The sequence below is a fragment of the Alligator mississippiensis genome, chromosome 14 (assembly GCF_030867095.1).
Source record: "Alligator mississippiensis isolate rAllMis1 chromosome 14, rAllMis1, whole genome shotgun sequence".
NCBI lineage: Eukaryota > Metazoa > Chordata > Crocodylia > Alligatoridae > Alligator > Alligator mississippiensis.
The window spans coordinates 36,308,636-36,324,344 of NC_081837.1; the positions used below are offsets into that span (position 1 = coordinate 36,308,636).

At 45.3% G+C, this 15,709-nt stretch overlaps 1 protein-coding gene across 1 annotated transcript in view; it reads left to right on the forward strand.

The window, feature by feature from the left end:
• The first annotated feature begins 6,852 nt into the window (after positions 1 to 6,852).
• FKBP5 (FKBP prolyl isomerase 5) overlaps positions 6,853 to 15,709 on the forward strand; it is a 50,312-nt gene continuing 41,455 nt past the window's right edge. Inside the window, exon 1 of the mRNA XM_059717456.1 lies at positions 6,853 to 6,904. The gene's annotated coding sequence lies outside the window, so the exon portion shown is untranslated. The remainder of the gene's footprint in view (positions 6,905 to 15,709) is intronic.

The following is a 15,709-nucleotide window of genomic DNA, read 5'->3' on the forward strand; positions in this document are numbered from 1 at the left end:
GCAGACTCTTAGAACGAGTGCTCTCGAGCCTTGTCTGTGCTAGCACAAGCTGTACCCCTTCGGTGATGACAATAGTTTAAGTGTTCGCATTCATGGAGCTGCGCCTTTCCAGGCAGTGTCAAGGAGACCTGCTGTAAGCAGGTGGTCTTGACATGCCCTTGAAAGCAATTTACCCCTGTCCACACTGGCACTCCAGACTGTTGTCATCGTTGATGCAGCTGGGCCCATTGCTGACAGTTAGTACAAAATGTACTTGGTGTAGGCAGGCTATTGTGTAACACGGAGACCCATTGAGCAGTAAATATTGCGTGTACCCACTGATGTGTAAGCCCCAGGTCTGCTTAACAGTCAGTGGCTTTCACCATGTGTGGGGCCCCTCCTGTTGATAACCTGCAAATGGGAAGGATTCTTGCACAACCCAGGCTTTATTTTTGCCTTTAGGTTAAAACTTGGCATGATGCGATGCCAGCGTCGGAACAAAATAATTTGAGAAAGAGCGAGGAGAAGGGCGGGTGGGTGAGAACGTGTGTGTGTGTGTGTGTGTGTGTGTGTGTGCATGAGGCAATAGCTCAGCCAAGCTCTGCAACAGTCACCTACTCCACCAAGGGAAAGCAAGCCAGCCCTAGAAATCAAGTTTAAAAAGCGCCAGCTGTGTTCATAACTGGAAGCGTGTGGCACCTCTAAAACCCAGCCAGAACTACATCAGCTCCAGAAATAGGTGCATTTCACCAGAATATATAACAATATAAATGTCACTGAATATCTGAGAAGAGGCTGCCTTTCCTTAGCTGTCTGGATGATCTGAACACCATTTTACCTGCCTTGCTTTCTTAGTGTGGTCCTTTTCCTGGTGCACAAACCAGGTCCCTTCAAAAGCAAAAGTGCAAATTTACTGAAACTCTTTGGCAGGGTTTGACTAATTTTAAAGCATCTTCTGGTTCCCTCCCTCTTGCTACAAGTAAATATAGAAGAAGGAAGCCTTGTGTGTGAAAACATAAGTAAAAAATGTATCAATTTAACTCGCAGGGTGAGAAGGAAACCAAACCAGCTTATTTGCTTTTGATCTAAAATGCTCTGGAGGGATTTGCTGATGTGGCTTTTAGATTTAAAGCAGAATAGCAGGGACTTCTCTGTTCAGTCTCATGTGTTTAATGCAGATAATTTAGTCTGTTTTTAGAACGAGGTACAGATGAATAAAAAATACCTCTTTTTTTTTGGTGTGTGTACCTCCACATTCATGTCATGTCAGAAGCTGTTGAGATTCTCAGCGCCATGAGGACTGAAAACCGTGTCATGTCAAAAGGAACAGCAGATCTTTTATAAATAGGGCTTGCTTCTGCTACTTTAACTCTTGCAGCTAACCTGATATGTGTCCTAAGCCTGAGCTTGTCTTTTAGGGCTTCTCTCCCAGCTGAGGTCACAAGCTAGGCGTTAACCCAGAGAGCTCTTTCCCATGTAATCTGTGTAGAGACAGTACATCGGGGTCAGCAGTGCATAGTACATGCAGTACATTGGCTGGACCGGTGAGAGTGAACGGCCAGTCTCTATGGCAGAAGAGTCTTACAGTATTTATGGTGTCATGGCTTGGGAGGCACAGATTTCCTCCAGAGCTAGTGTTACAGTCTGTGGCAGACGGGGGAAGCGGAGCCGTTGCTAGCGCTGCAGTCCAGCCTCTGCATATCCTCCTGCGGGGGAACTTTTCAGAGGGGTGAAAAAATTGCCAGATTCCCTCCCACACACCCCAGGTTCACATCTGCAAATACTAAGCAATCACAATTGGACTGGGTTGTTGAAACAGCTCAAGATAGTAGTGGCTAAGCTCTCCTACCAATCTGGCCTGTCATGTGTAGTGGGATGTGGAAGGCAGTTTCCTGACACCTATGGGAATTTGTGGCAGATCTCAGAGTAATCCCTGGAAGACAGAGCATTTCCGTGGAAGGCCAGCCCTTGTGCATTGCTACCCATCTGGGTTTCCGTAAATCCTCCACTTCCACCTAGTCCAAGTGGTTTGGAGAAGGACCCCGCAGAAGTTTGAATGATGCTCAAGTCGGAGCTACTTTTCATGAGAATCCTCTTCAGGATTGCTGCCGGCGATGCCAAACAGCTGTGTTCCCTTTGCCCCCACCTATGCACTGCTTAATAGAGCCCTGCCCACATGGTATTATGGTCAGAGTTAATGGATTTGGGACTTGGATGGATGCCGTTAAGCAGGCAGGGGAGAGAGGAAATCACCTGGTGGTTTTTGATATCCACAGGTCTTTCACCTGATCTGTTCCCATGTTTCTGGAGGCTTTACTGGAACCCCAGGAGTGCATTAGTACAGAGATGTGGAGTGTGTAGTGGGAGGAATGCCATAGCATATCACATGCATAACCCAGCAAGCTCAACATAGGTGGAACATGCATGATGCAGTCTATATGTTATTACTGGGACCTGGAGGAATGAGAATGGAGGCTTTCCTGGCTGCACCCTTTCTAGACAACCATCCTGTACAAACCCTTCCTGTTATATATGGCTTCTGTTCTATACATTGTCCCAATCAGTTCAGACACATCACAAACCAGCCATAGAAAGAGTGGCTGAAACTTGGCATGCTACCATTAGCAAAACCAGGCTTGATCAGACCAGCAGAGAAAGCAAGTACTGGTGTTAGGGGTCTTCCTCTTCCAGTATCCCTCCCTCTTCTTCAGGCCCAGTTTCTCAAAGAACCTCAGCATTTAAGCTGATTTTCACTATGATGACAGGTCACAGTAGGAGAGGCACGGCTGTGACTCAAGTCAGTAAAAGCCACTCAATCAAATAGAGAGTAAAGTGTGTGCACAGAGAAAGGCAACACAGCTTGTGCAAAAATTTCCAACACCAGAATGATCATTATGTATACCATTAATGAACAGTGCCATTGCAGGGCTAAAACAACCTTTCTTTTTCTTCTAAGATGCTTTGGCAGTAAGTACCTAGCTCTACATAGATAACATGTTCCTGAGTACATGCCTCTATGAAGTATCAGAGCTGTGTTATGTTCTCCCACAGTAGCAGCTGATACAAATTCTTACCCGATATTACCCTTTGGTTGACAGGCAATATCTTTTGCATAACAAGGACTAGAAGCTGCAGCACAGTTAAAATTATATTAATGTTCTATCCCAAATTGCCCAAAGGCAGGACATTTAGGTTTACACAACTGGCAATCTCAGCTCGAGAGAGGCCCAGCACCTGAATAACGGTGTTGAGTTAAGACTAAGGGACACTGGCAGAGCTGTGGGGTACACTGGATTGTCTGGGCTCACAGCTGGAATAGCAGAGGCTGTTTGTGGGTCACGGCTGGCATACACTGGGGGAAAAGAAGGGGTTGGGGTGACAGTGTTGAAGAGGTGCTTTAGTATGTCAGACTTGAGGCATGCTGCCAGAGCTGGATGTGAACCTACAGCAAGAATGGGAAGGGGTGCTGTAGGTTGGGGAAAGATGCACTGGTAATGTTTTATGCAGATACTTGCCAGCAGATGAAGTTAGTGTGACTAATACTTGACTTTCTCATCTACTCTAAATTCACTTATAAAAGCCTAAAGAGAAAAAAAACAAGCAATCGGAGGCTTCTATTTTGCTCTGAATCCAACCACTTTAGCATAAGCATTGCAGAGGTCTCAGAACAGTGTGATCTTACATAATGCCTATGCTGCAATACACAGGCACAAGAAGGTGAACTGAGGACAGAGTGGCTGCCTTAGCTGTGAATTTCCTGGCTTTTGGGAGTTTACGTCAGTCTCACTGTTTTAATGTCCTTTTTAAATTTAATTTCCTTCTAAAATAGTACTATAAAATTAAGGAGGGGAGAGAAATAGGGGCGTGATAAGCCCCAACTTTTAAATAGCTAGAATTTGTTACAGAACATCATCCAGATTGAAAAGTGTTCTTTAAAAGAAAATTCCATCACATTCATGCCAAGTGATCATTTTTAAAGAAAGTAGCTGCCATTTTTGTGGTACAGTGTGAAGCCAGTGTGTGAGCTCCTCCCACTGACTTTCATGGTATCCAGTGGAGATATGGTGGAGGACTCTGGCCTCACTCATGCTTTCTGCACAAAATAAGTGGCCTGTTTCGCGTTGGCTATCTTTGAAGCCCGCAATAATGGCTTGTTAAATGGGAAATAGAAGTGTTGGGGTTGGGTCAGGGAAACGATGTAACGTTTAAGGTTATAGGAGGATTTAAAATGAAAGTTAAAACAATGCTGGTAGATTTTGTTCCTCGTGTATTTATGAATGTCCAGAGTTTCCCCACTGCATTTCAATTAGGCAAAAGCTGTGTTAAAGTAACTCCCCCTTACACTGAACCAGCTGCTACCTTCTAAATTTCAGTTTCAATTTTAGCCTCTCATTTCCAAGGCATTCTGTTGGTCTCTAAAGGCAAAAAAGCTAACATGATTCAACATCACATCAAAAAAACAGACACTGCCAGAAAGAGATTAATAACATTATAAATCCACTGACAAATAAGCTTGTCCTTAGGTCACCTATTGTAGCAATAAAAGGGGGAAAGCCAGGTCCAATTGCAGATTTATAGTAAGAGGTGGTCCTTTGCAGATGAAAAACAAATGAAAACGTCTCCTTTGATATTTGTACAGCTCTCAAGACAATCAGGTCCTGACCATGGTTGGGGCCCTGGTTGTCTTATAATACCAATCAAGCCAATTAAAAAGGAAATAAAAAGGTTGGAGGGTTGGACTTTCAAATGCTCCGTGCCCAGGATTGGAGCCAGGCTTCCAAGAGTTTAGGGCTGGTTTGACCATTTGTCCGCTGCTGCCAGTAAACCAGAACATGAGACTGAAAAAATACAAGTAATTTAGCTACTTTCCCTGTCCTAAACTGACAGCTACTGAAACATAAAGTGCAACACTAGTGAGAAGGTATTACATTACACACAGCATTCTGGGTTCTAGCTACAGTGCTGTTTCCAATACAGTTTAAAACAAAAGTCTTAAGCCAAACAACAGCCACAATCATTACAATAACCATCATTTCCTCCAAAAAATTCCTTTCTAGCGCTAACTTTTAGAAAACTACAAGAGGGTTTGTTTTTCTGATACAATGCTAAAAATAACAGCCAAGGGAACAAACCAGAAAACTATATGTTCTGATAACAGGGCTAGTCTAATATTAAACCCATAAAACAAAGAAAAGAGGAGTTTAGTTAGTGTTTAACTCCCACCCCTGCTGTGTCTCTAAACAGTGGTCAGAATATGCCACATGCTTCGAAAGCCAGGCATCCACCAAAGGGGTGGACTGAGGACAAATGGGTTTAGCTTGAAGATAGAGAATACCTTGACACAGACTTGCAGGCCTCAAGTAGAGCAACTCTTTAGCACTGCTGGGCTAGTGCAACAGAGTTAGGTAGGGACTGACTCCCTTGCAACTGGGGCGACAGAGCTGCTGAGTCAGTCTGTGCAATTATGTTCAGAGTTGAAACACGCAGCCCACTTTTTCCCTGAAGAGCTCACTCACTCACTCAGCACAGGGAGTGTAGAAAACCTGGCCCCAAATGTGTCACGGGGCGAGGGAGCTGCTGTGACCTGAGCCCCCTGGGGACATTGGGAATGTTGGCCAGCGCTCTCAGGTACAGGAGTCTGCCCCCCGTCATACGCACTTCCCCAGGCAAGGATACCCTGTGCGGCAAAACAGAGGGGGAGAGGGGAGCAGGAGAAGGGAAGGTAGGAGCCAGTCTGCTTTCACTGTTGCAGCAAGCAAAGGGTCAGAGGAGACAAAACAAATAAATAAAAAAGCCAGTTGTAGGAATTTGTGGGTTACATTTTCACATGTGGGTTCACTGGTTTTCTTTCCACTCTTGTGGGGGAGGATGAGAGACCCCCACACCAAGCAAAACTGAGCAGTGGAAGGAGTGACTCTGAATAGTATTATTAATAGTATTAGTAGCAGTAGCATTACTATTTTTGTTATCATTTTAATAGTACTATTATTAGTGCAATGTCGTTTGTATTACTATCATCACCATCATTACTGTTGTTGTTGCTGTTGTTATTTATTTATTGTTGCATGATGATAATTACTATTACTGTTATTGCTGTTATCATCCTCTTCCTCCTCCTCCTTGTTTTGGCCATTATTATTATTATTGCAAGATGATGATGACGTTATTGCTGCTGGTATCATCATTGCTGCGGCTGTATTTTTATTGTACCACGATAATGATGATGATCGCTGCTGGTATCATCACCGTCATCGTTGTTGCTATTATGACTATTTTTATTTTCATTCCTTGTACCTTGAGGAGGAGGAGGACTATTATTGTTGCTGCTATTGCCATCATCCTTATCGCTGTCGCTGCTGATATCATTTATTATTTCTTATTGTGCGATGAGGAGGAGGACGGCCCCAGCAGTAATCCTCATCGTTGCTGCTGCTGTTGTTATTATGGATTAACATTTGGATCGCATCCTGATCACGGCTCGGATCAGCATCAGCTCTGTTGTAATGACTATTTCTCCTTACGGGTATCCACGACCACTTTTGTTGTTATCGCTACTCTTCTTCCTCTTCCCCTGCTCACTGCTGGGGGGGCGATGATGGCTCTTCCCCGCTCCCAGAGCCGCGCTGCCCCGCGGAACGAGCGGCTACCACTCCCGGCCCCGAGGCGCCGCGCAGCGCCGGGCACATCTGGGCAGCTGCAGCCAGCCGCGCGCTGCCCCCGGCCTCGAGCTCAGCACCCCGGGGGGGCGGGGGTAGAACACCCTGTTGATTTGCATGCGGGAGCAGAGATGGCCAATGAGCAGGCGGCTCGCCCGGACGGGCAAGGCTGACTGCCAATGGACGCGCCGAGGGGCGTGGCCTCGCGCAGGGGACCCGCGGCCGGCGCGGGAGCTCAGTGCATTCGCAGCGGGCAGCGGCGGCGGCAGGTAGCGGGGCTGGGCAGCGCGGGGCGGGTGGGGGATCTGTTCCGCTGCTTCCCTGTGGTGCAGGGTGCGAAATGCAAACATGTGGAGCTCTTGGTTCCCAAATGCTACCTCTGATTAGACCAACTGGGGAATTTTAACTACAAAAAAATCGCTTTTTTGGGGGTGGGGGTGAGTGTGTGCACGGAAGCTGCGATGTGTGGAGGGGTCTCGAGGCCGAGCCCCAGCGCCTTCGGCCCTGAGCGTTGTGCCTGGTCTCTGGACATCAAGGGTGGCAGGCAGGGCGCCCCAAAGCCAGCTCCAGCCCTGGTCCTGGGGAGCCCCGGGGGCTTCGTCCCTGCGAATCCGTCCTGGGTGTCCGATGCCACCGAGGGGCATCCGGCTGCCCGGGGGTAGATGCGGGGCCTGCCCCCCTGCCTGGCAGTGAGCGAGCAGGGGGGGATGGATGCCTTTGCTGTGGCGCATCTTGTTCAAGTCGCAACAGTGTCATTTTTAACCTGGAATGTTTAATTTAGCAAAAGTCCCCGCGTCCTTAGTCTTGTTTGCCCTGGGTTTTTGTAAAAATGAAAAGGTAAATGTTCTGCTTTGCTACAGTTTTACCTGTTTGCAAACAGGACTTTCCCCCTATCTGCTCCGCTGCTCTGCTTTCTGCTCCCCGGTCTATCTGCCCCTGTGCTGCCTGCCCCCTCCCCGCTCTGCCTCGTGCCACACACGCGCTGCCTGTGACACTTGTGGCACATATGCTGGAGCTTGGCCACCCATTTTAGACCGGCTGATTGACAACTGGGCTGCATGAACCACAGGCAACCTTTTACCCACTGCTGAAATGGTGTCCTGCGACTTCCTATAGCTGCGCTCTCTAGGGCACTGGAGCAGAGACCCCTTGGTCTGCAGCAGTGATACACCGCACAAAGGGGGGCTCTTTCTTTCTTTTTTTCTTTCTTTCTCTAAAAGCCAAAGCTTTGTCACAAAACGAAGCTCTTATGTCAAGACACCAGTATTTTTCCTAATGATACCTGCCTAAAATATCCTGCGAAGCGTAAAAATAAAGACGTGAGAGAGAAGTTGGAGCAATTATAATAAATTGCACAAAATAGACATGATTTTAGGTTCTTGCTCTTATTTTCTCTCTCTTAGTCAATAGGCAAAATAGCTGTCGTGAAGCTGCTATTTTCCTGCTGGTAAATGCATACTCGGACAAACATATTGATACCACAAAAGAATATCATTTGCATGATGGGATGTAAGAGCTTTTGACGAATAAATTCAGAAATAATGCATGTCTTGAGTTGATGAATTCCAGTCCACATCTCTAGTGATGTATTCAAGATGCCTTTCGACGCAGCTTTGTATAGTTTTGTCTGCATGATGAGATTGTCTGTGTTTAAATAAACAGGGCTTTGCTAATGGTAGCTTACGTGGTGTAGGGGAGGCCTGAAGGTGCCAGTTTGTGAAGTGCCATCCCATCAAATGAGCAAACTGATGGTATTAAAATATTGCTTTCTCATCTGTTTTGGAGGATAGCTGATTTTAAATCAAGACTTTAAGGTTGGCTGGGAAAGATGCTGAAACTTGACTTAAAACATTTTAGCCAGTCGTCATGGGGCAAGAGCCGTGTTCAACCCGAGTATAATAAACAATTGAAAAGAAAGCTTTTCCCGTGTCCCGAAAATATGCTGGGGAAATTTTTTGAATTCTTTTTTCCTCAAACCATGTGTGAATACTGCTCCATAAGTATAGTCATTGCTCCATAAGTATAATCACGGCAGAGGAAACAAAGAAATGTTTTTAGCCACAGGAAGAAGAAGGCAGCTGGCTGCTATGGGCAAACTTCATAAAGATGCAGTAGGCTTGAATGAAAATTAGGTAGAATATTAATGAAGGAAAGGACTTTGCTGTCAATCTGCAAGCCCTAGTTGGATTGCTGAATGTGCTGGCTTGTAATCTTTAAGTGTGTGTATATTATAATGTTTGAAACAAAATACCTCTTCAAGTACAAGTATTTGAGGAGGTATAAACATCGCCGAGGCAGAGGAAATGATTACCACCATGCACAATGGAATTTCTAGGGGAAAAAAATGAAAGTGAGCAAGGGAACAATGTACTCGCAGTACTGCGAGTGCTAGGAATTTTACTGGACAAAAATGTAGTCCCAGTTGCTGAGATATTGTGTAATGTTATATAGGAAGTGATGAATGAGGGCAGTGAACACTTGGGGAGATGGAGAGTGAAGGGGAAGGAAGGACAGAGTGTTAGAATAAGATCTTGCACTTAGTATAGGCATAGATGTGCCTTGACTTTACAGTTACTTATTTTACGTTCTTGGGGGCACTTGTGGAACGTAGCTCGAACACTGGAGAGAACTGAACAGTCGTCTTTTGCTGCACAGTATATGTATTGAAGCCTCACAGGCTACACCAGTGATGTGTAGTTCAGTAGTTATTGTGGATGGCGGGGGGACTCGAAAGTCAGACCAGGTTTTTGTTCTCTCGTCTAGCACAAACTGGGGCAGTTGCTTTGGACCATATCAGGCTTCTTGTCTGTAAAATGGGTATAAATACTCATTTTGTTTTGAAGTACTTTAAGATCCAGTGTTTCTCAACTCATGGGCTGCAAAAATATTTGAAAGGGTCACAAACTTTAAAAATGGGTTCTCCTTTAAAGGAGAAAATTGTGGGAAACCGTGGTTTTTCCCTTGCAGGCTGGTGGTCCAACCTCCATGGGGCTGCTTGGGCCACCCCCCCATACCCCACGTACCCACCTGCTGCCCCACACACTGGGAGGCAGGGGGCAGTGGGTCAGGAGTGAGGGGCACTGGGTTGGGACTGGCCATTGATCTTTAGAAATGGGTCCTGGTAGAAAAAAGGTTGAGAACGACCGGTCTAGCAGAACTGTAATGGAACAAAGCATTACAAAGGTCTCAAGTTGCGGCAAGGGAAGTTTAGGTTGGATATTGGGGAAACATTTTCTCACTAGGAGGGTGGTGAAGCATTGGAACGGGTTACCCAGAGAGGCGGTGAAATCTCCATCCTTGGAGGTTTTTAAGGCCTGGCTGGACAGAGCCCTGGCTGGGATGATCTAGTTGGGGATGGTCCTGCTTTGAGCAGGAGGTTGGACTAGATGTGACCTCCTGAGGTCACTTCCAACCCTCATTTTCTGGTTCTGTGATGACAGGGGCAACATAATGCAACAGAATGATTACATTTTCAACTTCTACTAACTTTATATAGTGACATAAATGTATATGCATTTACACAGTAAGACACAAACCATGTTCTGGAGACCTTACCTGCTAAAATAGACAAGGTAGATGCAAGAATTTGTGGGTCTAAAGTTGAGGAAAGGAATATGAGGAGGAATTGTTGAGGAGAAAAATAATTATTGGGAAGAAGTACGTTTTAAGGAAGGATTTGGAGAAATTTGTTCCAAGGGTAGGGGACAAAGAGAAGGAGCAGAAGGAAGATGAAGGAAGTGTCAGGGCAAGATAATTGAGAGGAACATAGGAAGTATGAGGGGGAGGAGAAAATTAGATTAGACATATTTGGGGTTGAGTTTCTATACAGACCTGAAGTAGAGCAAAATGCAATTGGATCTGGTGTGCAGGAGATAGGAAGGGTCCCTAGGATAAGGGCAGCTTAATCAGAGCAGTGGCAGAAGAAGATGATTTTAGCATAGACACTTTGAAGAAGCCCAAGAGGAGAAGGTTATGGTAAGGCAAGACGTAATCAAATCTGAACAAAGTTTTCAGAAGCGGGAGTAGCAACAGCAGATTTTTATGGGACGGTCATTTTTATGATTGCAGAGCGTTAATGAGATTCCAGTCATTAGGAGAAGAATTGCACGTGACCTCAAAGTTGTGAGCTTGGAAAAGGGGAAGGAGAAGGATCTATATAACCATAAAGAAAGTAAGTGATGAAAGGGAATTAGAAGGCGAGTTCACTTTAGGGACAACTGAGTTTGAGCTAGCGATAGGACAGGGGGCAGCTACTTGGAGACACAAGACAGGGCAGATGAGAGAGCTAGAGGCAGGTTTGACAACTGCTGGGTTGGAGTTGATAGCTGGAATCAGGAGAGTGAATGAGACAACTGAAAAGAAAATGGATTTGATAGTTCCCTCTTGGTGTGAGCTACCAAAGGAGCAGGTACTTGGACAGGAGACAAACCGGATGAGATTAACCCAACAGGAGAGTGACTGGGAAGAAGCGGAGAAGATGATAAAGAGAAAGGAATCCTTTAGACTTGGCCAGACGTGGATCGACATTAGTCACAGTCAGTCGAGAGGGCTAAGGGCTACCGACCTGATCTGAGCAGAGAGAAGTGTAGAGGAGGCAGTCAGAGGAAAGTGTTTTTAAAGACTGACCCTAAAGAAGGGAAGAAATGAGAGGTCTTCAGGAAGAAAAGAAACTACATTGAGCAGCAGCAGATGCACACGAGAGAGGAAGGCAAAAGAGCTGACATACTTCTGGGACTTTCTCTGGAGGTCTGGAATGCTGTCTAGCCCTGTCTGCTAGACAAGTGCAAGACCCGTGCCTGAAAATACTTTGAAATAAGTGGCAGCTGCTTTGTTATTTACTTTTCTGAGAGTTCCAGCTTCCCAAATCTCATTTATAGAGTACATTTTTTAGTTTTATGAACAGCATTGTTTTACTCTTTTAAAATCTTTTTTGGATGCCGTGAGGTATAGTAGAGGGTGGGGGGGGAAGGAAAGCTTCCAGGAAAGAACTTCTATACTAAAGATAAACTCTAACAGCTGAATAATGAACCTAGAAAAGACATTAACAGAAACAGTCAGAAATCAAATGGTGTTATCATTCATGAGCATCGATTCAGCACTGTAGAACAAAATGTGATTTAATTACAAGGTTGCATAAGCCCTGGAGTGAGAGGCTGTCTGGGACGGAAAAAGTTTGTCCTAGGGCAGTGGGGGCCAAACTTTTTGGCAGGTGTGCCACAAATCAACCCCATGCCGTCCCCAAGTCTGCCTCCGACCCCCTTCCCCTGCCCAGTCTACTGCTTTGCTATATGCTTCCAGCGCTGTGCTCCTTGCTTGATTTTTTTTTTCCTTTGCTTTTTGCTTTCTGTCCTATATGCTGCTGTGCTGGCTGTCCCCTCTCTAATCTGCCACGTGCTACGGAGATTGGCACAGGTTGGCCACCCCTGCCCAAGGGACTGACTCACTGAATTCAGTGTTGGGGATTTTGTCCCTGCTGCAAGTCATTTGGTCCATCCCCATGTTTTCCTTTCTTTGTTCCTGAATGGGAAGCACCTTTAACTATTTCTTTGCACCGTCACACACCTCACCACTGTGTGAGCTTAGGAGGTCCTTCAGTTATTTAATTAAATAGTATTTGGGGCAAGATTTCCAGTGGTGACTAGAGGGGATACATGCCCACTTCTGACAGATCCAGTGCCTAAGTATTTATCTATGTAACTCTTAAAAGTCTCACCATAGGTGCCAACACTTCAAAGTGTGTCTAAGACAGAACTAATTTTTTCCATAAGTAACAGGTTCTCAGGCTCTTTAAAAAAACAGAAAATATAGGCATATGTATATACACATATATTTATGTATGCACAGATATACATACATATATGCGTGTGCGTGTATAGATAGATGGATAAAATACAGTGTGTTTTAACCTAATTAATTTATGTAGCTTTATAAATCTTCCATGCTATATGGAAGTAAGTCAGCTTCTCAGTACTGAAGAATTTACACCAAGATGATACGGAGAAGCTCTGTGGGGGGGGAGATGGTGTTGTGGTAGATGTGGGCTAGGGACAGACATTCAGAAAGCCAGGGCATGAATTGATTCAGTCTTTGCAGGTTAGTCTAACCTGTCTAGATTGAACCTGTTTGCAAATGAATAGACATTCACTTTTGACTCTGAAAATGCGGGCACATGCTAGAGCATGGCCCTCGGCTTCAGGGAAGCTGTGTTGGAAGGGCAGTGGCCAGCCCTGGCAGTAGCCTCGAGTGAACTGGCCAGGGAGGGGGCAGCCGTGCCCCCTCCTCTATTGCAGCGAGGGGGAAGTGCCAGGCAGACCCCAGCTCGGGTCCATGTTGGTGGGACAGGGAGGAGAAAATTAAACCCCCTCCCTGGCCAGTTTACTTGAGGCTACTTCCAGGGCCAGCCACGGCCCTGCTGCTGGAGCGGCAGCAGAGAAATGCCTGGCAGGTCCGTGCTGGTGGGACTGGGGGGGTGAGGCGGGGGGATAAATCTCTTCCCTGCCCCCTTCGCCTTATGGGGCAGGTGTCTGGTCATGCCCCTGCCCTGCCTGCCCCTGCTCTGACCAGAGAGCAAAGGAGTGGGGCCAGCCCTGCTCCACTGGATCAGAGAGCTCAGTTCTGCCCAGGGCTGCAGAGCATGCTGGGATGCCAGGGGGACTCTGGTTCAACTTAAACGAGGAAGGGGGGTGTTTGTCATGATGGAAGCTTGATAAATGGGCTTCTAAAATGTCCCTGGCAGGTACATAATTCTGTGTAAATCTTCAGTCTTCTGCTTTGTGGAGCCCTTAGTGAGTGTTTTGCAGACATTATATCCCCAGAAGTGTAGGACCATATAACATTTTATTTATTGAGAATAACTTACTTGCAGTAAAATGAGACAGCTATTGCTGTTGTTCTTGAATTACCTGGAAGGTCTCTTGTATTTAAGGGAAAGAACCCACTAAACTTTTAAACAGTATATACACGCTAGGGGCGAGATTCTGTTCCACTTAGCCATCTAAATGGACTTCAGTGCATAAGTGATTCTGATCTACTTTGTTCAAGTCTCTGAAAAACCATTAATGCATCTGTTTTTGTAATGCACCATCATCTCACCCTTAAGACTGAGATACAGAAAAGCAACGAGGAGGAGGAGAACCCATCTACCTTTTATGTTAACTGTGTTTTAGAGATCTGAGCAAGGTGCAAGAGCATTTAATTTAGGTGCATCAGTCCGCTTGTATGCCTAACAGTGGAGTAGAATCTGTCCTTGAAGATCATCATTGCACAGTCATTAAAATAATCGCCTGTCTAGGACTCAGCCATCTGATATCAAATTCTGTAAAAGAAATACTATAATGATTTTATTTAAATTGTATAGAATACCAAGTGCTGGCTGCATCTAACATGAAGGAGGATAAAGTAAATATGCTATCATTTGTCATCTGTTGGATAGCAGTGACACTGTTGCATACCAGCACTTCTCAGTGAGTTGATAGGAGAACATTATTGGGGAAGTGAGTTTGAGAAAAAAGCTTTGGTTTGCTTTTCAGCATTATTTTTGCTGTCTGTTCTGAACATAAGTCCTGATGCTTTTATGCACTTGAAACTTTGAATAAACTCTGACTGCCACTTGGGGGAGCCGTAAGAGGTTTAAACTGCAGCTCCCATTCAGCTCAACGGTAAAAAGGAAAACAAAATTGTAATTTACTGTCTGGGTTAGTGGACCAAATGTAATAGTCAGGAATTTTATAAAGTTGTAAGCAGAGATTGCAGTTGATCTGGTCTGTCATGGACTTGCCAAACCTTTCAGCTAAGCAGTAATTGCAGCTGCAAAATTTGAGAGGTGGTTAGCCGTGTGAGTCTGAAGTCAGGCAAAAGGTGGGACAGGGTGGCGTCTTGGAGATTAACTGGTTCGGGGAAGTACAAGCCTTTTTAAGGAACAACCTACTTTGTTGGATGCGATGAATGGACTATACATTCATAGTGTAAAATTAGACAGATTTATGTCAAATTAGCAAATCTGAACAGTGGAAAAATCCCTATGCGGTAAAATAACATTGGTGTGGTAAAAATGTCAGTCGCCAGGATACGGGATTATGCGGGCCATCTGTCCAGCTCTCTATTAAGAGTCCACATCTCCCTGCGACTGAGATACTCGAACTGCTCTTTTTTAAGTTCTTCAGTTGCTCCTATAAAATGAGCTTAACATAGATATATATCTATATATAGATATATCTTAAATAAAGAGTAATCTTCCTAAATTTAATTTTAATAAAAATCTTGAACGCTGTAGGAACAATCTCGGACCAGATTCTGTACCACTAGTTAGGAGATGCTGTTCCACTCTGCTCAAGCCCCTGAAAAATAGTTAATGCAAAAGCGGGGTGGAACCTCCTTATCCTCGCTGCTTTTTTTTGTTGTTGTTGACCATCTTAAGGGCAAGATGAGGGTACGTTTCAAAAGCAGATGCATTAATGCATTTTCAAGGACTCGAACAGGGTGGGATAGAATCACATCCAACAGGCGGGACAGAATTTGGCCCAGCTGTTCTCCAAGGAATTTGGTAAGATTACCAATTTCTTGATTGCCACTGCTGTCCCTGTGGAAGGGGATGAGAGACTAAAGCCTGAAGGTACCATGATGATTATTGCATCTGATCCCGGCTAGTTAAAACTATAGACCTCAGCCTTTCACGCCTACTTTTTATTCATGAATTGGAAGTGGAAAAAGCAGGAACGTTCTTTTGTCCAAGTCCCACGTGGCTTGTTAACTGGATGAACTAATCATTGGTTTGAAGTGGTTAGTTGAACAAACTAAAACAAAGCTGGTTTATCCTTTCATCCTGCTGGTTTTAGGTGGGGTTTCCATCAGCTGGAAGCTTTGAGTTTCTTGAAAACTTTTCTCAGCAGTAAACCTGTAACGCTTAGCATTTTATTATGTAACTTTGCTGCCACGAAGGGGTAGTGGAAGCCATGCTTTGGGCAGGGCCAACCCAAAGGCATCTTGGTGTTGGTGGAAGGGCAGTGACGGGGCCGCAGTGGAGCCCACCAGCCCTTGAAGATGACTCTGGGGTCTGCGAGAACAGTCCCGTGGAT